Below are 12,870 nucleotides of genomic sequence, written 5' to 3'. Positions count from 1 at the left end.
AAATTCAAAAATACGAATCATATGATCATATCAATAGATGCAGAAAAAGACTTCAACAAGATACAGCATCCATTTATGATCAAAACACTTAACAAAATTAGTATAGAAGGAAAATACCTTAACATAATAAAGGCCATCTATGACAAACCCTCAGCCAACATTATACTTAATGGTGAAAAACTAAAAACCTTCCCTCTAAGATCAGGAACAAGGCAAGGCTGTCCACTATCGCCACTGTTATTCAGTATAACATTGGAGGTCCTAGTGAGTGCAATCAGACAAGAGAAAGATATAAAAGGCATCCAAATAGGAAATGAAGTCAAACTGTCAATATTTGTGGATGACATAATTCTCTATATAGAAAACCCTAAAGACTCCATAAGAATACTACTAGAAACAATAAGCAAATGAAGTGCCTAGATACAAAATCAAGTGTCAGAAAAAGAAGTGGAAAAAATAGTTCTCTTTGCAATTGCAACAAAAAGAATAAAATACCTAAGAATAAATTTAATGAAACATGTGAAGGACCTATATAATGAAAACTACAAGACTCCATTAAAAGAAATCAAAGAAGATACAAAGAAATGGAAAGATATTCCGTGTTCTTGGATTGGAAGAATCAACATAGTTAAAATGACCATATTACCTAAAACATTATACAGATTTAATGCAATCCCCATCAAAATCCCATTGGCACTTTTTAAAGAAAGAGAACAAAAAATCATCAGATTTGTATGGGAGCATAAAAGACCCCAAACTGCCAAAGCCATCCTGAGAACAAAGAACAAGGCTGGAGGCATCATGCTGCTTGACTTCAAATTATACTACAAAGGGACAATAATCAAAATGGCATGGTATTGGCAGCAAAACAGACACACTGACCAGTGGAACAGAATTGAAAGTCCAGAAGTAAACCTACATTTATGTGGGCATATAATTTTTGACAAAAAAAGCCAAAACATACAGTGGAGAAAGGAAAGCCTCTTCAATAAACGGTGCTGGGAAAACTGGAAAGCTACCTGCAAAAGAATGGAACTAGACTGTTGTCTATCACCACACACCAAAAATAACTCAAAATGGATTAAGGGCCTGAATATAAGATCTGAAACAATAAAATGCATAGAAGAAAACATAGGAACGAAACTCAAGGACCTTGGACTTTAAACAGGATTTTATGAATTTGACCTCGAAGGCAAGGGAAGTAAAAGCAAAAATAAATGAATGGGACTACATCAAACTAAAAAGCTTCTGCTAAGCAAAAGAAATTGTCAACAAGGTAAAGAGACAACCATCCAAATGGGAAAATATATTTGCAAGCAACACCTCCGATAAGGGCCTGATATCCAAAATATACAAAGAACTCATTCAACTCAATAACAACAACAACAAAAAACAAATGATCCAATGAAAAAATGGGCAGAGGCCCTGGACAGACACTTTTCCCTAGAGGACATACAAATGGCCAACAAATATTTGAAAAGATACTCAACATCACTGGCTATTAGGGAAATGCTGATTAAAACCACAATGAGATATCATCTCACACCTGTTAGAATAATTATAATCAACAGGACAAGTAATAACTAATGTTGGAGAGGATGCAGAGAAAAAGGAACCCTCATACACTGCTGATGGGACTGCAAATTGGTATAGTCACTATGGAAACAGTATGGAGGTTCCTCAAAAAACTAAGAATTGATCTATCATATGATCCAGCAATCCCTCTAGTGGCTATTTACCCCAAAGACTTGAACACTCATCTGAAAAGATATTTGCGCACCAATGTTCATAGCAGCACTATTAGCAGCGTTCATAGCAGCGTTCATAGCAGTAGCCAGGGCATGGAAGCAAACTAAGTGTTCTACGAAAGATGACTGGCTAAAGAAGCTGTGGTACATATATACAATGGAATATTACTCAGCCATAAGAAGAGATGAAATACTGCCATGTGTAACAACATGGATGGACCTTGAAATAATCATACTAAGCAAAATAAGCCAGACAGAAAAAGTTGAAAAACACATAATATTACTTATATGTGGGATATAAACCTAAAAGCAACAAATGAACAGGACAAACAAACAGACTCATGGACATGGACTATAGACTAGTTTTACTAGAGAGTTAAGGGTGGGGTGTAGGGGGTAAAAAGGGGGTGAAATGTCTAGAGGTAAGGAAGGGTGATAGGGGGGACTAAATACATAGTAGCTGAAGGAAACTGGACTTTGGGTAGTAAACACACAATAGAATATATAGATGTCAAATTATAATGTACACCTGAAAATTATATAATCGTATTAACCAATGTTACCCCAATAAACTTAATATTTTTTTTTTTAAAGAAAGAATACACTCTGGCTGGATGTGTTAGTATGACTAAATATATAATAGAGATTTGAAAAAAAATAGTTCAAAATTCAGGCAATGTTAATTTATGCAAACTTAGTTTTCATTACTTGTTTTTAATAATTCTGTGCTGGAGGAGGATGATGGGATGACTTAAATATCTCTGTCTATAATGATTTCATGGCCTATGTTTCTGACAATGTAATGGGTAAAAATTTAAGTAAAATTCTTAATAAATATTCATTAGTAAAACAAACAAACAACAACAACAAAAAACATAGTATCATCTCACTTTGACTCTAACTCCCAAGGACCTCATAGTCCATGGAATGCTGTTTTACAGGTTTTCGAGGGTGGTGGTCAGTCCCCAAATTCTAAAAGACAAATAAGTTCTTTAAATGATTCTATTAAAACCAATGCCCCCAAAATTAGGCTTGAAAAATAGGAGTAGGGAATCCCCAGCACTTCCCTGGGCTATGGACAGCACAGTTTGTTCTAAAGAAATTGCCTCAGGAATTTCTCCCTCTCTCTCTCTCCAATGACCTGACCCCCCCACTTCCTTTTCTTCAAATATCATAGGTAAAGTCGTAACACCCCTAAAACCAGTGATGTGATATAAACATCTGGCAACATCTATTTGTATAAATCATTTTAAGTTGTCAACCATAACTTCAAATATAATACTTTCTTCAGTAACTGCCAATATTGTCAAATACAAAATCAAAACATGTTGTGAGATATAAAAATAAAGAAAAGTTCACTAAATACAAAAAAAATTAAAAAGTCATCGATGACTTTCATGAAAGTGGTAGAAATGGGAGCATAATTCTAAGAGACTTAGACACTAGGTATACATTCACTTTTTAAAAAATTTTATTCCTTAAAAAATTAGTATTGACAGAAATAAGTTATTGGAAATCTAATAACTACTTAGAATATGTTTTTTAATGAATTTGGGAATATAAGAACACATCTAAAAGGGAGAATTTTTTATAATCTATATATATATGCCAGTTGTAAATTTAAAATATGTTGGTTCAGAAGACAGGACTTTACAACTTATAAGGATATATGCATTTTAGTTTTATACTCCAGACATACTTTATGATTCCTTAGGGTGCTGGGAAGTCAAACTTAATGTTAGGGATGAAAGAGAAAAAGAAACCAAAGAATGGAGTATTGTAAAGAGGGATGGTGATACTGCATGCTGTGTTCTACAAGTGCTCAATCTGAAGTGTAATACACACCACACATATACACACATTTCTATCTGACTGGCTGTAGTCACATTCCTTGGCAACAAAAATACAGAGGTTAGGAGTTAAGATGAACTTGATCAAGAACTGTTGCTATTCAACAGCATCTTTGATGCCAGAACATGAATTACCAATCCCCTTACTATTTAAACTTCCTATCCTGTCTGCCCAAAACAAACACATAGGAAATGGAGATGATCACTGTGCAATCCAGCTGCTAGATGTGGTGGGTCTGCCTTTACCTTATCTGAGCATATGTAAGTCTTCTGGTTTTCACTCAAACATGCCCAGAGTATCCACATTCAGACTGTTTAAAGATTAGAAATGGGGGAATAACCTCTGGTTAAATATTTCTCAGGAGGACAGAGGTCAGTGTGAATAGTTGGGCCACTTTTCTTTGTTTTCTCCTAGAACTCGTGCTGGAGTCTACGCTGGTAATTTCTTATACCATAAAGTGGCGTTGCTTACTATTGCTAGGGTGGCTGATTCTCTGATTTCACTTGCTGCTCTGAGACTGTCAAGCTCAGAGAGGTCCAGCCAGACAGGTTTTTCACATCATGTCCTACAATAAAACGAGAAGCAGCAGTAGCATGGGGTGAGGTGGGTGAAGGCTGGATACTAAAGAAGAAATTTTTCCAGGAGAGGCACAAATCCCCTTCAGAACTGTAGGAGGGTCTTGTTCTCCTACACACCAGAACCTCTCCAATAGTTAATAGTTAAGATGTGACAGGCAGTAGACTCATTCTCGTATTCTAGATGGCATTATAGGAAACACAAATAAATATAAGGTATAGTTGGCATAGAAAAGGACAGAGAGAAATTGTACTATATAAGGAAGTGAAAAATATCAAGGTGATCCTTACAGATTTCAGGCAGAGAGACAGTTTTTGGAATTGTGATTTGATAGAATACACTGTGAGAGATGTTTCTATGCTATCTTCGTGTACAGTTTGCTCCTGCTGTCCTGTATGATAAGAGACCTTAAAATATTTAAACTCTCTCTTTCTGTATATATAATCTCCCACCAGATTATCCATTATTGTTTTCTATGAAAAAAATATTATATATAAAATATTTTACATATTTTTCTAGGCATTACTGCATTGTTGTTAAAACTTTTTATATAGTCCAAAAATTACTATCTGATTTTTGGGGTTTTTTTTGCTATTCAAGCGAGTAGCTTAAATATTACCTAAAACATAATCTTTCTTAGAGTATATTAAGGCCAACTGAATTTTCTCCAACACAGGGACCTTGATAAAAGCAGTGCTTGTTTTGGTTCGGTTTTGTTTTGTTTCATTAGAAATATAACTTTTTAAATTTATTTTTTATATAATTTTTATAAGTTGTGAGAACAGCTTGAGAAACTCTCTTACACTTTTTTACTAAGACAATTGTTTGCCTTTTGTCTAATTGCTCTATTCTCTCTCTCTCTCACGTGAATGTGCGTGTGTGTGTGTATGGATGTGTGTGTAGCCGCTGAGACCCAATTTACTTATCTGGAGTTTTGTCTTCTCAGAATTTTTACCTATAATTTCTCTCAGTTCTTATTATTCTCTCAGTTCTTCAATAGTTTAATCCAGTCTATTTAATTATTTTAAATTGGATTGTTGGTCAAATGATTTTGCTTATATTACTAGAAATAGGATTTTATAAGACTATGCTTTATTTTCTTTGGCATAATTAATAAAGCCACTTACAAATAGCTGTGTAATTAAGTAAATATAAGTAATACTACAATCAAAATGACACTTAAGAGGACAGTAGGACTGTAATATTAGTGGATAAGAATAATTATGTTAAGTTCAAACAAAGGGAAATTAATATCTAAAGAAGAAAGAAAAACATAACATATATAATAGAAGTGTTAAATGCTGAGACAACAGATTAACTCTCCATACTTATCTAATTTACCTAAAAAATAAGTTTATATTTTTCCTTTTCTAATCATATTTTATAACAGAATTTAATTATAGTGAGCTGCTTTCTTCATTCTACACCTAAAGGTTTGTTCTGAAAACCTATTAGAAAATTAGTCGTAAATGACCACCTTATTTAAAAATTAAGTTTATTCTCAATATACTGACTGATTATAAAATTAATTATTAATGTTCTTAATTGCTACAGCTGTATCAAGTTAATTTCTCTTACTATCAAAAGTAAGAAAAAAGGAAACATATTCTGGCTCAAGACATGTTGATCTAAAAATACATAGGACATGCAATTACATGGAAACTGTACATTGTCTCTATTCTCAACTGCTACTTAAAAGAATGGTTTTAAATTCACAAGTGTATTCAAATATTCATTTCAGACATTTCTTTAAAAGCCCTTTTGATCTTGGTACATGTAATAATTATTTTCATAAGGTAGAAAGTAATAATGACGACAACATGGCCGGAATCTAAAATCTAACAGCACTGCCAGCTTTTTATTTTTTTGCATAATGACTCACGATGTGACTCCTGGTTAATTCCTAAAGACATCAATAAATTAGAAGTACTTTCTAGTGTGAAAGGAGAGCTTAGTTACACACAGTTCATTAATGCCACTAATGTGGTTACTTTTTCCACCGAATGTTGAATCTTACATTAATTTGGTATAGTTTAAATGCTCCTGATGCGAATTAACTTTGTTAACCTCACATTTAATTTTTCTATAGCAATAGTTTTCCATTTAATGACATTGTGCTTGGATAAACACTGATATGTTCTCTAAGAGTCATTATGAGAACAGAATGGAATCATGTCTAGCAAGTCTCAGTATACTACATTTTCTACTTTGTCTTACAATCTCGTTTTGTTTAAGTCAGTGAGATCATATATTCCATATATTATAATAATCATTATTTGGCCCACTCTGGCTTTGAGTATGTAATTGGTGTAATCTACAGCTAATTTGTTTTCTTATTATTTCTGAATGAGATATTTGTTAATTAAATTCTAGTAACTTGCCTTCTCAGTACCCCTTCTCAGCTCTCTAGTCCTATCAAGGTATCAAGTGTCAGTGATAAAGCTGATTATACCACCAGATCTAGAGGTAGGTGAAGCCAATCACTTCATGTTTCTCTTTTGTCACATCTTTTGGTTCACTGGTGGGTATGTGAAATAAATTAATCAAGATTTGTTCTGTGTATACTAGGACAAAGATATTCTCAATCTCTCAAGCGTGAATATTGAAGTATGTACTTTTGTGAGCCATTAACAGAAATACTGGAATGATGAATTTTTAGGGTATAACAGTAATTAATATGTGGAGATTAGAAAAGGAAAATACAAAACATGTTCTCTCTTACCACTATTGATTTAATAATCAAAAGTCGCCTGCTGTCAGACTTTACCTCTCTAGTTTTCAATTGCATAAACCAAGACAACCATATTTTTTATTATGTTTTATGTAAAAGTACATAAAACATAAATGTGTAGCACAATAAGTTATCACCTACAGAAACACTATCCAGTCAGGAAACACCCTCAAAGCTCATTGATGTCCACTGTCAGTCATTATCCTTTACTTTCTATACCGTGACAAACAACATGCTGGATTTTCACATGAGTGATTGATATTGCCTATTTCTGAACTGTAAATGTTTAAACTCATATACTCCACATTCATGTTTAGTTTCTTTCTGTTAAAATTATACTATAAGTGTCATCCATAAGTAGCAGTAACCCATTCATTTTCATATATATATATAGAGAGAGAGAGAGAGAGAGAGAGAGAGAAAGAGAGAGAGAGAGATGCCACAAATGTATTATCTCTCTGTGGTTTTGTGTTTACTTTTTTATTGTTTTCCTATGAAAAACTGTGTTCATAATTTTTAAGGAATCTAATTTATCATTTTTTAGTGGTTGGTCTTTTTGGGTCTTGTTATTAAGTAATCTTTCTCTACTCTGAGGTCATGAAGATAATCTACAAAATCATTTCCAAATGGTGTACTGTTTTACTTTTCTTATTCGGTTCTCAGCCTCGCTAAAATTAATTTTTTGCATATGGTGTAATCTAGGAGTCAATATTGTTTTTGTTTGTTTGTTTGTTTGTTTTTACCCCTATGAATATCCAAATGATATAGCAATATTCACTAAAAAGTTAATTCTTTTTGCTTCGCTGTTCACCTCTGTTATATAGCCAAGGTCTTCACATGCGTAGGTTGGTTTGCACTCTATTTTATTCCATCCTTCTCTTTGTCTCTTTTGGAGCCAACATTATATTAGCTTTAATTAATTTTAACAACCATAACTTAACAGTAAATTCCAATATCCAGTAGTGTAAACTTCTCATTTTTCTTCTTCAAGAGTACCACCAATATTAATAAACTCGCATATTTCAACAAAATATTGCTGGGTTTCTTCCCATTCCACTATTTTATTGATCAAGTATCAGAATCTCCTGCAATTTGCTGTTTAGGTAGAGCAGACACTCCTATTCAATCTCAGCACAGTGGCATCTCTGCATAAGCATATGTCACTTATAATGAGTCTGGGTCAGTCATCTCTTTTTCCTAAGCTTCCAAATTATTGCTAGAGTAACCCTGAATTTATAATAAAAAAAAAATCTATATTGTGTTAATAATTGATTTCTCTTAACTGATTTTATATTGAGAAATAAATGTTGCCTTCTCAGAATGTGGCATACCTGATAAACACATACCAACGTACAGAGTTAACACTTTTAAGCAACTGGCCATGCAGGAACATGTAACTATTTCTTGTCAGAAAGATGTGAAAAGAATGTTTCTGTGTCCTCTTCAGGCTAAGGTCCTTAAGAAGAGCGTCTCTTTTCCTTGCACTTTCTTTTTTTTCCTCCAGTGGCTGGATGCAGGTGACAACTGGACCAAGAGAATTCTGGAGCTACTAATTGTCAAGGAGGCATCGTACACACAGGAACACCTATCAAGAGCCAAATGCCAGATAACTGAATTGTATCGCCTGTGAAATTTATTTTACTGTTTCATTCCCTGACTTCTTGAACTAAAGATTTTGCTGACTAATTTTTAGCCTTTCTTTTTCTTTTGTTAATACAAGCAGGTATTAGATTATTTTGCTGGGTTTCATAAGTCGTAATATGTAATATTTTCGTGATTGTTTAGTTTTAAATATTTTTTAATTTGCATCATGATTTTCTATTTGACTTGTGGGTTAAAAAAAGGATAATAAATATTGTACACACATTTCTTATTACATTTTTACACATAGACCTTAATTGCATTATGGTAAGAAACAGTTTCTATAACGTATAAATCCTAAATGTTGCTCAGATGATTTTTACAAATGTTCCATATGTTCTTCTGTAATTGTTGATTTTACATATTATTTAACAAATTAGAGTTTTATATTTACTAAGAAATTAAAATTTTGAATTCCATTCGTAAATTTGCTATATACTTCTGCTGCTTTTCTTTTTATTAGGTTGACTTGATTACTGAGAGATATAATAAGTATCTCATTTTGATGATGGATTTGTCTATGACTTCATGTATTAAATAAGACTATGCTTTTATTTTTCTCTCAAGTATACAATACTTTGTCATTACTATAGTTACCATCTATACATTAGATTTCTAGAACTTATTCATTTTATAACTGAAAGTTTGTACACTTTGACCAGTATCTCCCCATTCCCCTCATCTCTCAGCCCCTGGCAACCACCATTCTACTCTGTTCCTCTACGTTAATCTTTTATATAGATTTCACATATAAGTGGCATCATGAAATATTCATCTTTTTCTGTCTGGCTTATTTCACGTAGCAGAATGTCCTCCAGGGTCATCCACACTGTTGCAACTGGCAAGAGATCCTTCTTTTTTAAGGAATAAATTCTGGGGATCTACTCTACAGCATGGTGACTATAGTTAATAATATTGTATTGTATCCTTGAAATTTGCTAAATGAGTAGACCACAAGTGTTCTCACCACAAACACAATAACAAACCTATGTGATTACCACAATTAATTATTTCATTGTGGTAATTATTTCCCAATGTAGCTGTATATTAAATCATCACATTATATACTTTAAAACAAAACCAAAAAAACAAAACAAAACAAAAACCAAAAAGACTATGCTTTTAATTACAATTTTTTCCTTATGAACTGAATTACTATTCATCCACAAACTATTTAGGTTATTTTGTATGTCTATGTCTAGTTATTCTATTTTATTTTTTTGAGAGCTGATTTGAAAATGATATCTTCCAAAACTGGTTTGCATTTGCTATTATTGAGAATTTAGTATCAACAGTGTGGGGTTATATTAAAAAATATGTACTTGGATTTTTTTTTTTTTTGAACAACATAAATTATATGAATTTAGTGTAACAACACAGGGTATAATTAGTTTGTGTTAAAGATTTCTTATGAGATATTTTTAATATTTCTTTCTTTTTGTTTCATCACCAGTGCCAAAGATAGAATATGGGGATCTAATAATAGCTGGGGAGTGGAGACAAAGGGTTTGCCTAAGAATTACTTCACATTTATTGAAGAAGCAGTCTTTGAAGTCCCAGAGTTTCAGAATTTCCTGTTAGATTTCCCAACCAGTGACTGGATTCTGGACTTTGTCTGCTAGCCCCTGAGGTATTGAGAAAAACTACTCTAGTCACCAAATTTGACAAATGCCCTCAAGGTGAATGTTGGTTTCACAGCTTATCATGTGAAGAAAGTTCACAGATGCATTTAAAAATTCTTAATATTTCATTTGGCATTTATATTTGTTTTCAACAGCAATTTGAACTATAGTGCTTGCATAGGGATACTATGTCTAATATGTCAGATTTTTGTGTAGACTATATCATGTCTTTTATCTGTTTCATCTACAACAGTGCCTAATGCCAAAAAAGTACTTAAATTTTTGCTAATATTTTAGTGGTTTGTAACACACCTTAATTTTACTGTGTAATGACCATGTATATAAGCAGCATGCTAGTATCTGGAATATGACATAACTGTCTCTGTGGAAATGTCAACCTGGGGAGAAAAACCCACCTATGTGCAGGCAAATGTAATAAAAGAAATATTGGTTCATATCTATTTTAGATAGTGATTTAGTTAATGCACTAACAGTTTTTAAAATTCTGCCTTCTTTAAGGAAATATTTTAATGTAATCTATTAATGCATAAAGGACAAGACAAAAATGCATAAAATAAACATAGTAGGAATTCTGGTAAACTATCTTTCAAATCTTTATTATGGTCGATGTGGTTCTATGTGCCCTGGCCATCTTTGAAACTATATCCCCTGACCGCTCCACAGGCTTCCTCCTTACTCATTCTCCTATGGGTCCTGGCACCAGTTGTTCTTCTCTAACATAAAGACTGCACGTAGTGTATCCACTACCTGGGACCCTTCCACCCAAGTCTTCACATGACTCATATATTTTCTACTCAGACATCATGTCCCCAGAGAGGTCTTTTCAGACCATTCACATTGAAACAGGTTTCTTTCTCCATTATCATTTATCGTCCTAGCCTAAATAGTACTTAGGTGTGCCTAGAATTATAAATTTTTCATTGCTTAGTTATTGTATATCTCAAGAGACTGTTTAATTTTTTTCACTCTAATATCATAAATTAGTGATGAACACAAAGTTGCTCAATAAATACTTATTGCAAAGTGAATGTTGATTGCAACACTGCACCGTTACACATGTTCACAAAAATTGAGCATCTTCTTGACGATCTAACATAAAGAATAGAAAAGCACATATAAAATGAAAATTTTTTCATATGATAAAGGGGAAAAGCTTAAATAAATATTGTGAACATCAAAATAAGAGAAGATAATGTATACATGCCAAAATCAAAACAAGATATTCCCACGTGCTCAAAAACAAATGCTTTCCAGTTCGTGATAAGAGTGTACGGTTGCAAGGACCAAGTGGAAGAATTTGCAAAGGGCCTCATCTCCATTGCCCAGTTTAAAAGAAAACACATGATAATGAAGGAGTTGATGGCTAAGTGACAACAGACAGATTTATCATGGAATAGAGGCTGTTGCTGGAAATGGGGAGGAGATACTGGGTCAAACAACTTCTGACGAATCATAGTCTTTTTTTTCTCCCTCTCTGATTCCATTTTCTGAATAGTGATGTTGAAATAATGAGATAGTCATCAATCAAATGAAAAAGAGAAGCTTGGGTAGAGAAAAGCATACTGTAATCTATTAAATAAATTATAATTTTTCTTCACAGTTACCTGTTTTCATACTATAGTGACTATCCTATCTCCAAAATTTGGGATTGAAAATGCAGAAGGCCCTCATCAAGGCACAGGACAAAATTCTATCTCAAGTACAGGAATTTCAAACAATCATCACAGAATGAATAAATGAAGCTAATGGACTAAGGTTCTTCAGAGTTCCTTTACCACCCATATGAAACAATTGACTTTAAATACTAAGGGTTAAACCTATATGAAACAAGGAAAGGAAAAATAAAATAAGATATATCTGACTTATTTGGGGTAAAGAGCAGGCCTGGGAGAAATTAGTGCTAGTCATAAGATCAGAGCAAACATTTTACAAGATTGAAAGTTATATTGTTCACAAAGATATATTAAAATATGATTTGGTCTACTTTAGGTGCTGAATGAGATAGTAAAAACTTATTTCCCCCTGTTTCCTTCAACGCAAAGACAACTAAATACTTTGGAAAGTATTCGACTGACAATTATAAAAGGACTCTGAAAGCTGGCAGACTGGATTGGAACTTAGAACATGAGAAACGACAGTGTGGTGAGTTCCTTGGGTTTTCTTTTATCTTTGAATATCTCTAGACTGGATGATGGAGGGGCCTGCAACATCAAACCACCAAAAGGAATACCAAAACAAACAACAACAGTAAAATGAGCAAACAAATAAGAATAGCTAGCCTGTCCTTAATAGTTAAGGGACTTGGAAAGCAGAAGCTTAACAGAGACCAAGTAGGGACCCCCAACTCTGACTAACCTGGCTGCTGCTGATGATCTGATACACTGGTAGCAGTGGTAATAACAAAGACTGAATCCATTCCAGCCCTGCTCAAAATTCAGGGCACTACTGGGCAATATGACCTGCCAGCACCAGTCACAGCGAAGCTCTGGCTATCCCAGGCCATGCTTCATAACCCAGACCCAGTGGGTAGATCAACCTCTCTGTAGCTGCCTAGCAGGCTGTCCCAGGTTGGACTCAACAAATGAAGTACCAGCAGGCACCCCAATCTGTTGACAGTGCGAGCAGCAGCATAGCTCTACATCTCCCTGCCCTCTACACAGTGACAGAAGTACATGCAGGC

This window comes from Pteropus medius, unplaced genomic scaffold, assembly GCF_902729225.1.
Source record: "Pteropus medius unplaced genomic scaffold, Ma_sr-lr_union100, whole genome shotgun sequence".
NCBI classification, from domain to species: domain Eukaryota; kingdom Metazoa; phylum Chordata; class Mammalia; order Chiroptera; family Pteropodidae; genus Pteropus; species Pteropus medius.
The sequence above is the reverse complement of the archived record's forward strand: the minus strand, read 5'-3'. Positions refer to the sequence as shown.